Here is a 12,760-nt window from a genome sequence, read left to right on the forward strand (position 1 = left end):
AAAACCTAATACCAACACACCAAATTATTAACAAGCACTCAACAGTTGAGCAGGTCCACAGAATAACAGATGTTATTGAAAAAGCCTACGAAAGTAAAAAAAATATGCTCAGCTATATACTTAGATGTAGTACAAGCCTTCGATAAAGTTTGGCATGAAGACCTTGTTCATAAACTATAGAAATTGTTACCAAAACAACACATCGAACTACTAAAATTGTACATTACAGCCAAAATGTTTAGAGTTAATCAAGAAGAAGCTTATTCTACAATTAAAGAAGCTAAAGTAGGTGTCTTACAAGGAAGTGTACTTGGGCCAATGCTTTATCTACACTACACTTGTGATATACCACAAATGGAGAATATTACGATGGCTACATTTGCTGATGATACTTCGATTATAGTTGTCGGAGACAATAGTGAAGAAGACACACGAAAATTACAACAGACAAGTGGACTAACAGGAATAACTGGACACAAACTTAAAATAAAAATTAACGAAAGTAAATCTGTGCATGTGTTCACCTACATTCAGACCGTACAAACAACAATAACATTAAATAATACTATCATTCCATATAGCAATAACCCTAAATATCTCGGAATGAAACTTGATGCAAAACTTCGCTATAAGGAACATATAAAGAATAATAGAAAAAAACTGGAATTGAAATATTGTAAAATGTATTGGCTAATTGAAAGGAAATCACAATTATCATTACATAATAGATTGCAATTATATAAGCAAATACTGAAACCTATATGGACATACGGAGTTCAATTATGGGGATGTTCTGCAAGGAGTAACCTAAACAAAATACAATTTTTTCGGAACAAAGTCCTGAGAAGTATTGTGGGCGCCCTCAAATACTACAGGACTGACCACCTACATCGAGACCTTCAGATTCCCAGAGTCAGAAAGCGGACATGAGGAAAGACTCCATTCTCATGAGAATATTGAAATATTGCAACTTTTGGATAACACCAGAGCAGGGCACAGACTGAAAAGAATCATATATAATAAAAAATGCAGCAGTGACATGCATAAACATTATTTCACGAGAGACTGAGATAGGGCCGATGGGTCCTCCTAGTTATATACCTAGGTTTACGTTATCATAAAGATAAATTGTTGGTCAGTCGGAAACGAATAGTAACAATCTAATAATTAAATAATAACAATAAAAAGTTTACTACACGTTTATTTATTGAAAACAGACTCAACTATTTGCGCTATTTGAGAATATTCGATGAGATTTCGTTTCTTCATATTGAATTGGAAAGTTAAGACCAGAATTTATTTCCCAAATTGTTATTTTTAATGGGGAATAACTTTATGGTGCAACAACATAAATCCATAAAGAGGACACATTGGCAGGAGTTATAATATACTTCAGGGTTATTTACTGTTAAAGCTACAATAATGGCGAAACTGAAGTTGTATTATTTATATAGGATTATGGTATTTAATGATTTCGTACGAGTCATTCAAGCATGGGAGAGGTTTGGTTATGATTTGAGCGACAGTAACGTGATATTCAGTCCTCTCATTCACATCATTGGCCTTCTCAATGATAAAGTTCTTACTATAATTTGCATATTGCTTCCAAAATTTGCCATATTCCAAGAGTATAATGCGCCCGGGTGCATAGAAAGGTCCAGTCATGGTTTTAGGAGGATGAGTACCATCTCTTCACTGGACAATACAATCGCCATGTGGGATTTTAGAGCTACTCTCTGCTGTCTACTGCTAGGAGTAGATTTCCGTCTTCAAAATCATTGAAGTAATTGGCGGATGTTTTGGTAAAAGATTAGACAACATTGTGTGAGAAATTATTGAGATCCTATTCCACGAAGAATTGTAGGTATTTCAAAACACCTTATTAATTTAGTAAATATTGTGTGTATGTCAGATGTTCATATTATTTTGTTCATCCCCTGTAGTCGATAAAAAAACCGAAGCCCTATCTCTAAATCGAAGCCAGTCCTTATTATTTTTTCTGCGTTCTATTACTGTCGTTTGTTTTGATTAATCGCTTTATTTACGAGATCTAGATTTAGGATATCACAAATAAAGAGTTCACTTAAAAAACTAAACGCTGCGCCTGTGTATACAACGCTGACGCGCTACCGAATACAACGATAGATTAATGGGATCCTCCCGGTCCGAAACGAACTTATTCCCATTATAATTCCTCGATGGTATTTATTTCTCCTACTCCCGGGCCGACATATTTATGTCCCGAATATGTTTATTATGAAAATAATGATTTTTTGATCGGTGTTTACGGCTTCTGTATGGAGGCGATGCTCCATGTGGGAAAAATTGTTCGGATAATTCGCCACTGATACGATCGGAATGCCGATCCGTCTTAATCGATATTTGTCGATATTTTTTCAAAAAGTATCGATAGTTTTAAAAGAGAGTATCGAACTTATAGTTGTAAGTTAAAATATCGATATTGTACTGGCTTCGGCGGTACATATACTAAAACTGAAACGATATTTAGAAGATTAGCATGGTATCTCCGCAAGAATGACACGCAAAATCGTGCAGCGTTCCACAATTTTGAACAGAAGAGAATCGTAACCTATGCTAACTCACTTTGGTTTAAACAAAACCTACTACATCATAACACATTTTCCCTAAAACACTCAGTTGATAAGCATTTAAGATCGTATCATCGGTTTTGCGACATTAGAAATAGGATAGAACTGATTTATATCCCCGCCTTCATCCCTAATAACTATCGATAGGTTTTCATAGTTGTAAATGAGAGTATGGACCTTTTATTGATTTATTTATTTATTAATGACCCGTCAGTTTTATGAGCTATATAAAATGTACAATACTTTTATTATGTATAGGTGAACTAATATAATTATTTTATATAAAATATAAAAGATCAAGTAAACCAAATTAGATATTAAGTTTAAATATAAAGTTGTATTATTAGATATATAATATAACATAAAATATAAAATAGAGAATAAAAAATGAAAGAAATACATTTTTTATTACTGTTAGTAGTTCCACAATCTGCCCATAGGGCCAGTTATGTTTATATTATATATACATGGCATGTAAAAAATCACTTCGTTAAGTGATTTCTTGTATAAAATAATAATATACTATTTTAATTAATTAGTCTTATTCTAAAGCTTATTCTAAAGTCTACAAATGTCAAATAATCAGATCGGATGGTGGTAGACCTTTAAGTCTACGCACTTCACTGTCACTTCGCATATTTAGCTGATTAGCGAGTATATTGAGATGCACTGACACTCTTTCGAAGTACGTCACATAAACACGTTGAATTATACTCGTTATTGGTTGTAGAGGAATATCGCGTTGTATCACTTCATTTGAAAAATAGCACGGAGCGTCAACAATGGCACGCAACACTTTATTTTACAACCGTTGTTGAATGTTGGATATATTAGACTTACTAGCGGTTCCCCATAGTTGGATTCCATATGACCAAATAGGCTTGAGTATAGACTCATACAGCAACACTTTGTTATCTAATGATAACTTGAATTTGCACCCGATAAGTCAATAAATTTGATGGAGTTTAAGTCCAAGTTGATTCCGTTTAGCGAATATGTGCTTCTTCCAAGTTAGGCGTCGATCTAGGTGCGTATCAAATACAAAAATACAATAAGGTAAAAACGTATAAAATAAAGCAGTATAAAGACGTAAAAATATAAGAATAGAGCAATATAAAAATATAACAAAACAAACAAACTTATAAGGGACAAATAAGATACAGTTATATGACTATTAATATAAATATTGGTTATTATATTTAAATATTTGGCAGTATTCCGGTTACGGCTGAAAAGTTCATAAGCCGATCCAGGTTCTTTAACTGAAGGCAGGGTTCCATTGTATATCCCAAGCTGAATAGTATATATTTAAGGGTCAGCGACGATTCGCATTCAGCGCATAACGGTGCATTCTTTCACTTAAGGAGAAATATACTTAGAAAACATATTAGAAAAAATATACATAGTTTGCGTCTGCTAAGGACGTGTTAAGGCCCTGGTAGAACTCTTTCTTTACTTACGCCTGGACTGGATAGAAGAAGTATCGACAGTTATAACGGTGGATTCTCTCCCTTAAGGAGAAATATACTTGGAAAATATATTTTTAAAAAAATACACAGTTTGCGTCTGCTAATGTCGACAGTGTTAAGGCTCTGGTAGAACTCTTTCTTCACTTCCCACTGGACTGGAGAGAAGAAGTATCGACGGTTATAACGATGGATTCTCTCCCTTAAGGACAAATATACTTAGAAAACATATTAGAAAAAATATACACAGTATGCGTCTGCTAATGTTAACAGTTTTAAGGCCCTGGTAGAACTCTTTCTTCACTTCCCACTGGACTGGAGAGAAGAAGTATCGACAGTTTTTGTTCGCCAACATATCAACAAGTATCGATAGTTGTAAATGAGAATATGGAACTTATAGTTGCAAATTAAAATGTCGATGTTAAAAACCTAGGGTTTTCGAAGGAGAGTATCGAACTTTTACCATGGGGTTTTGGGGACTGGAGCAAAAAAAGTTGGATAACAAAAACCTAGAGTTTTGAAGGAGAGTATCGAACTTTTGTTCTATCCTCCAGTCATTAACAGAATTTTGCGGGGAAATGTAGGGTTGGAGTTAATAATTGAGAATCGATATTGCTAAAATAAGTATCGATATTTTTTGTTCGCCGATATATCGATAGTTTTCTCCGCGGTGCGTCTGTTATGACTGCAGATATCTGTTTTTGACGGTCCCGTGTTCGTACCATGTATGTTTTCGCGCGGTTTTAATTGCTAATCGATTTTTTATGGGGTTTTGTTATCGACCGCATACTGGATTTGTTAACTGATTAACAGTCGTTGCGAGAAAATTGGCGCATAATCCACGAAAACACGATTTTTAAATAGGCGATCGTATATCAAAGTGTTTGTTTCATTTTTAATCTTTTATGAAGTACGAACGTTTTTTTGAGTATGGCATTAAATCATTACGGGGAATGAAATATTAATAAGATTTGAGAATAATGTTTGTAAAAGATCAAACAGTGAATAAAAATATGAATGGTCATTAATTTACGTTCTCTTTATACTATAACTTCCGTTCTTTCCATCTCTTATACATATATATATATATATATATATATATATATATATATATATATATATATATATATATATATATATATATATGTATGTATCAATGATTATGGCTTATCTTTATACTCTTTTATCTATCATAGAATCCTCATAACAGTATCACGACAATTATTTGGTATTTCTGTATACTTGTCTTTATAAGAGCAACGGGGCTACCTTTGTATTGTGATGCTTAGACAACGTAGGGATGTATACAACAATATTTTTATCTTCATATTATCTTTTTATCTTTATATCCTGGGCTAGCACGTCTAATATTCTATTTTCTAATGCCTGTATAAGGCATCTCCTTAGTAATAGATTCTAATTTATTCCTTCCTAGATTCTATAAGATTCTAATGCTACTTTTTCTCCCTTGAAATTATATTATTTTGTTTCTTTTGCATTCTGTGAAACAATTACTGAACTGAAAAGCATAAGAAAACCTAAAAAGGTTCAGGCATAATGCCTGCTTATATAAGTTATATGATTGTACAATTTTTTTAAAATATCTGTGATAAGATATGTATATATGTATGTATATATATATATATATACATACATATACATATATATATATATATATATATATATATATATATATATGTATATATATATAATAGATATTTTTTATATTTGTCAACTAACTTACAATTTGTTTTTACAATACCTTAAAAACTAGGAAAACCCATCTTTCCTCATAATAATTATGTTTATATATTAACACTGCTTTTTTTCTCTTAAATACATTTAACAGAGCTATGGTCAAATGGTTGATTCTTTTGAGTCTGTGTCCTGTTCGAGGGTCATCAAAGAGAGTCCATCCTTTTCTCTCTTGGCAATTATCTTGGGGACCTGAAGGCCTCGGTGTAAATAATCAGTCTTATAACATTTTAGTGTTTCTATGATATCTCTAAGGACTTTTGCTCGAATAACTGAGATTTTCTTTCGATTTACCAATACACTTTTTGTATTTAAAATTCAGTTTTGTTGTTTTTAATGTGCTCCTTTGAAAGGATCGAGATTCATCACATGATGTTTCTTCTTTATGGTATATCACTATATAAAGTAGATAAAATTAATAATATACCCCAATACACTTGTTTGTAATACACCTGCTTTAGCTTGTTTTATTGAGAAGTAGGCTTCCTCTTGTTAAACTCTTAATAATCTGGCATAGATGATATCATGAAGTTTGTGGATGAGTCCCACATTTCAGTTTTCATTGAAAGCTTGAGATATGTCTAAGAATATGGCTGAGCAGACTTTTGCTCATCTCGCGGTGTCAGCATTAATTTTAATTAATAGAGCGAATAGCTAGCATAATTTTAATAATGTCAGAAAACCCTGAATAAATTGACATCACATAAAATCGCATGATTGGCTAATATCTATTAACAAAAATGCATTTTATTCCATTCTTTCTATCTTTCCAATCGATAAGTTTCAAAGTGCTCCCCAATAAAAATAGTAACAAAGTAAATAAAAGAAAAAAAAGCACGATAGAGAATACATAAAAGGAAAAATTTCCGGTAGGGCCACAGAGAGAAAAAATTAAATTCGCCGAACGGTTACAAGCGAGGGGGGCAAATAAATTGGCAATCACCATCTCTTCTGCGCTCCTTCGATATGGAAACCCCTCCCGAGGATGCTCTTTGACGGCGCCACCCTTAAATTCCATCGCGATTCTGGTTTTTACTAAAAAATATTTTTATAAAATATACAACATATATCTACATTTATTGTAGCCTGAGATTCTGTAATAAAATTTTAACCACTGTACTATGTGTCTATTGGAGAGTTGTAGATTGATGATTAAATTATTCTTTAGAAGAAAAATAGGTAATTTCTTTCCGGTTTTTGAAAAGTTTTCTGCTTACTGGTTTTTGTTTTCGAGACGTTATTTGTCTTTAATGTTGGATTTCAACACATTTGATTTATCGATAATTTTCAGCGACTTTTTTCTTTTGATGAAACAAGAAAAGTAGTGCGTACAGTTTCATGTTTTTAGACACAAAAATCAACATTTTCAAAAAAATAGGTTGAAGATAATAATAAATGAAATGCTTTGAACATGATAATAACAGTAATTGTAAGATTTATGTCACTGCATTGTTCATTATTGTACATACAGGGCGGCTCAAAAAAACCAATATATTTAGAGGCGTTTAATTTTTGAGAATACATTTTGTAAATCAAATGAGGATGAATTCTTTTGTGATCAGGATAATGCGAATCATTTTTGTTAAGACTTAAATAGGGGTCCCTAGGATATCTAGGTTAAATAGGGTTTCTGAGAAAAAAGTTTCCAGTTACTATACTTTTTGCTTTATTCACTCATAAGCTTTACTTTCCAGACTAAATTAAAGAGGTGACTGAATGCAATAGAATACTATGCAAAGCTTACAGCAAGCATGCTATACTAAAGATGATGATTTGAATACTAAAGATAAAGCTGGACAGCGAAAAATAATTTGAATACAAGGATTTGAAGAAGGGATTCCAGAACTGGTGAGGACATATTTGGAAACATTAAAATAGGAAGTGCACCACTCGTCGTATTTTTCAGGCTTTGCGGCTTCAGATTACTATTTGTTCCGACATATGATTCGTTGTTTTTCTGGGCGACGCTTCACTTCTTATAAAGATAGTGAATATAACGAGTCGTAATCTGTAAATTAGCTGAAAGATGGATATCAAAAAAAACTTTTAAAACTAACTTATAGACCTATGGATATATATTTTTAATATATATATATATATATATATATATATATATATATATTTTTTTTTTTTAATGAATTTTATTTGCTGGCTTGGTTGGTGCAGTGGTTAACGCCACAGTATGACCTTTCTATTGTTGGGATAGTTTATAGTCTTTTTATTGGTTTGAATCCTACTGGGGTATGATCGTAAATGTATGTTTGTGATTATTTATAATTGGGATGGTCTATAAGATATGAGTGCAAAATTTGACAATGAAAATGATCCCAGTTATGTCGGATGTCCATCAGTTTGATCGCTAAGTTGGTTACTGAAAAAGGTTTTGCCCCATACGCACTTTCAATTGCTGATTCAGACCGACATTTTATTGTCAGGGTGACGAATACTCTGACCTATACCCAATATTTCGGGTGTTCCGCAGGGCAATGTTCTTGGCCCATTGTATACAGCTATCCTACCAACCTCAAGAAACACTACTGTTGCAACTTATGCTGACGATACAGCGATTTTAGCATCACACAAGGATCCAATGTCAGCCACAAGAAATCTCCAACTTCACCTTAACAAAGTCGAATTGTGGTTGAAAACGTGGCATATCAAAACATGTCCCTCAGTAAAATTGAATAATCATGAACTTCCGCAAGCAGACAACGTTAAATATGTGGGAATGTATTTCGATCGACGTTTGACGTGGAAAAAACATATAGTTACAAAACGCAAACAGCTTGGGCTAAAACTAAACCAAATATATTGGCTGATAGGGCGTATATCTAGATTTTGCTGTTTAAGTCAATACTTAAGCCCATTTGGACCTATGGTATTGAACTGGGGACTACAACTAGCAATTCTAAGATAGATATCCTCCAGAGGTTTCAGAATAAAGTGTTGCGAGTCATCGTCGATGCCCCATATTACGTGTCTAACAAACTGATTCAGCGAGATATCCCTTTAGAACCCATAACGAGTGTGATTCGGAGTGTTAGTGCGAAGTACTCTGAAAGACTATTAGTGCATTCCAATGCATTCGCCGAACAGTTGAATGTGCGCGATGAAGTGCGTAGGCTCAAACTTACTTAAGTGATCTACTACATGTCAGGATTATTATATTATATAACTGAAATTAAATAATAATACTTATTGCCTATGGGCAGATTGTTGACGTTCTAGGATATTAATAAAAAAAGTTGATTACTCGCCGGTGTGTAGGGATTAGGGGCGACGATCGTAGGACAAAGTACTATGTAGGCCTTGTCCAGATAAACCGTACTTGGTAAAGAGGTGGCTCTCAAATATCAAAAAACAAAATAAATCGTACTTATTAATAAAAATACTGGACTGTCCAAGAAAATATCGAACTATTTATTTGAAGAATATCTGCGACCGAGCCCACCCAACTCGGTAATGATAACGACTGTCATCACAAAGCGATCCACCCCAAACACGTCTCTAATAAACTCGAGGCATAACTACACATATTACAATGGCAAATATACTTCTGAACGTTACGGCGACGGCACCCTCGAAAGCATTTTAGCGAAACAATCTGACCCATTCGGCGCCGTTATTGGCGCCTATCTCTCCGTTCCCAGTTTCGCGTCGGACCGAAATAGAGAGCGTTGTGTTCGAGGCGGTCGTTATCTCACCTCCCTTATTGAAATCGCACGTTCCTATTGTTTCGATTTGCTGGTAATTGTCTAAGTTGTCTCTCGCTTTCGATAAAGCGGGAGCGCCGCCACGGTTCCGGTTCGGTCCTCATTGTCTCGCGGCTCTGAATCCAGACGGAGTTATGGAATAGTTTAAATCGCTTTTCTTCGTGTCCCGTGTCGGACTGGGGGCGGGGAAGGAGTAACTGTTTCAATGGGTGGCGATATTGCGCTCGACGTATTGTCTATTATAACCTAAACTTTAGGTCTAAGTGTTTTATTAATGGAAATATATGAATTAAAATATTTTCCATCATTCTGTACGATTTTTTGGCAATCTGGCAACAATTTCATTGAGGTCTAGTAGCATTTAATACCTTAGAGGTAAATTGGCATGCCCGGCTATATTCTTAGATGTAGCACAAGTTTTTGATAAGATATGGCTACGGCTCTGTTCGTAAGTTACAGAAAATCTCACTATAATAACACGCTGAACTATTAAAATGGTAGCGGAACTTTTGCTCTACCTGTTATAATAAAAGTGGCTAAAGCAGGTGTACCATACGGAAGAGTATTGGAACTAATTCATTACTTACTTTACAAGTGGCGTTCACGTATAATCAGATCATAAATAATACTATCATGTTATATAACAAAAACGCTAAGTATCTTGATGCAAAGCTTAGCTGGAAGGAACATATAAAAAAGAAATGGAAAGAACTTAAGTTTAAACATAGATATCTGTATTAAAGGAATTCAATTATGAGTATGTTTCGCGAAAACTAATATAAATACAATACAAGTTTTGCAGAGCAAAGTCCTGAGAAGTACTGTAGGTGCACCCTGATACTCTAGGACTGATTGTTTACACCGAGACCTTCTGATTCCCACCGTCACTCAGGAAATGAAGAATCGCAAGGAGGCATTAAGGGAATCAAGGACGTTCTTTGTCATTGACTTCAAATTCGCCATATCTAACTGACGGGAACTAAAATGGACCCACAGTTTTCTTTATTTTGTGATAGATCTTTTAATGTTTAAGGTCGTTTCTCTAGTATTGTGGGTCTCTTTTTGTTCACATTTTGTTGTTTTACTTCAAAAAATGAAAATGCAAAGCGAAATAATGCTCCAGCTACGTCAGGATTACGAAAAGGTGAAATTTGCTTTGACAAAAGTTGATGAAAGTCTCTCTCGTTTATACCATATGTAATTGAGAATGTAGTAACTTCAACAAAAAAATCGTTGATGCTATTTTTACCGCTATAGTTCCCCTTAATGTAGAGCAACCAAAACGATCAATATTATGTTTGTTAGTTTGATGAATGAAATTGGTTAAATGTTATCCATAAATGCGTTTTCTAATATACATTTTAACCATAAAGGATGAAGGGGTATATATATATATATATATATATATATATATATATATATATATATATATATATATATATATATATATATATATATATTAATTAAATTAATTTTGTATACCGTTGAAGATTGTTATTCTTCCAAAAGTTGTTCATATTATTACAAAACACCAACGTATCACCATGCAGAGTATGAATTTGGATTTCCATTCATACAATTTCGCCATTAATTATTTCTGTTCGAGTATTTTTATATATTCTTCTGTCAGCTGGGTATATTTTTAGGTTGTTCTTTGAAAAAGTGTTGGATGGAATGATGGAATAGGGTTAAATAAAACAATAATGAATATGTGATGTATTATTTTTTACTGTGGATATAAATTACAAAATTAGAATTACCTAAAAGACACTTGGCCAGTTGATGAACGATTACAAAAGGTTGTAAGGTTGTGTGCGAGTGTGAGGTTGATGAGGTTCAGTTTTAGTCGGGCTTAAACCAGATTTTGGAATATTTAGTATAATCTGTACTATAGGCTCGTTACTAATTGCACAATCCACGTGAGTCGTAAATTCAAGTGCGTGAAGAAATGACGATATAGATGTTGTAAAAGAATTTTATGTTGGATGTTGGGATCCAGCGAAAGTTCGATTGAAAAACACTGTAAAGCTTCGCACGTTGTAGCTAACAAGTTTGTGGATCGGCTTATACGATGTGATCAAGGGTAGGAATCCCCTGCCGTCCTTTTTTTATAATTAAACCGTGAACGTCAACGTTAAAAGCCATCCGCTCCAGACCGGCGTCACAAAACCGCAACTTTCAGCCGGTACCCACGGCCAATGTCACTGTCACGCAATGCAATTTCCAGAATCGGGAATGGTCCAGACCGCGGACCGCCGACCGTCGCGCCGTCACCGTATCTCCTCTGGTAACGAAGTTAATGCGCAGTTCGGGCCGATGCCGATCCCGTTGCGTACATTGCCGGCATTTCATCAAAGCGAGGAGAAAATGCTTAATTAGAGGGTGCGAAATTAGATTTGTCTTGTACTTTGTATCGTGACGGGGATGCGGGGTTGGGGGGGTTGGTGCTTGGATGTCGATGGCATCGGCGTTCATCGCTTTTTAACTCGTCCCCATCCATTTTCTGTTCGAGTTGATCCGGTGAAAAATAATATCTGCTATATACAGGGTGGAAATAGTTTCCATACGTTTTTGTATTCAAAATTACTGCCGTAGCGTTTTTCTAGATGTTTCACGACTGTACCTTTTTGTTCTTGCGTTCTTTTTGTATTCAAGCCTTGTCGAAGCAGAAGTCCACTCAAGCAGATTCACTTCTGATTGATTATGAAGTTAGTTTCGATAAAAACAAGTGGAATTTTCGGGTGAACATAGATACATCGTTATTGAAGCTGGAAAAAGTAGCCGGAGAAAATATTGACAGGTTAGTTAAAGATCGCTGGTCAATAAAGAGCAACTTACTTAATTTGTTCAACTCATTCGCTCTTCACCACATTAAATCAATCTGATATAATTTGTTTAATATCCTCTCTCCTAATCATATGCTGTTCCAAAATGAAAAAATTTACTCCGTCCAATTATCAAGGGGTGAATATCAAACGTCTGTATAATGCCTTGTGATTCTCTAACGAAAAAACTATGAGATATATAAATTTATAATAAATAACTACTTGGGTATGTTATATTTCATCTGAATCAATATACTGTGAGTGGGTTTTGTGTTAAATACCCATATATACCATTAATTCATGTTGAACGCAAGCCTCGAGCTTCTTTTGGTAACCAAAATACTATTTCAAGGTCGGTATGGCGATATGAAATATGTCAATCTATCTAAATA

At 34.2% G+C, this 12,760-nt stretch overlaps 1 non-coding gene across 1 annotated transcript; it reads left to right on the forward strand.

The window, feature by feature from the left end:
- Positions 1-2,463: 2,463 nt before the first annotated feature.
- On the forward strand, positions 2,464-2,570 carry LOC143204363 (U6 spliceosomal RNA). Its single transcript, XR_013007591.1, has one exon. It is a non-coding gene; the product is annotated as a U6 spliceosomal RNA (small nuclear RNA).
- Positions 2,571-12,760: the final 10,190 nt, after the last annotated feature.

Source organism: Rhynchophorus ferrugineus, unplaced genomic scaffold (assembly GCF_030347505.1).
Source record: "Rhynchophorus ferrugineus isolate W39M unplaced genomic scaffold, kcgeb_rfMv2 rfM10, whole genome shotgun sequence".
Taxonomy (NCBI): Eukaryota; Metazoa; Arthropoda; class Insecta; order Coleoptera; family Curculionidae; genus Rhynchophorus; species Rhynchophorus ferrugineus.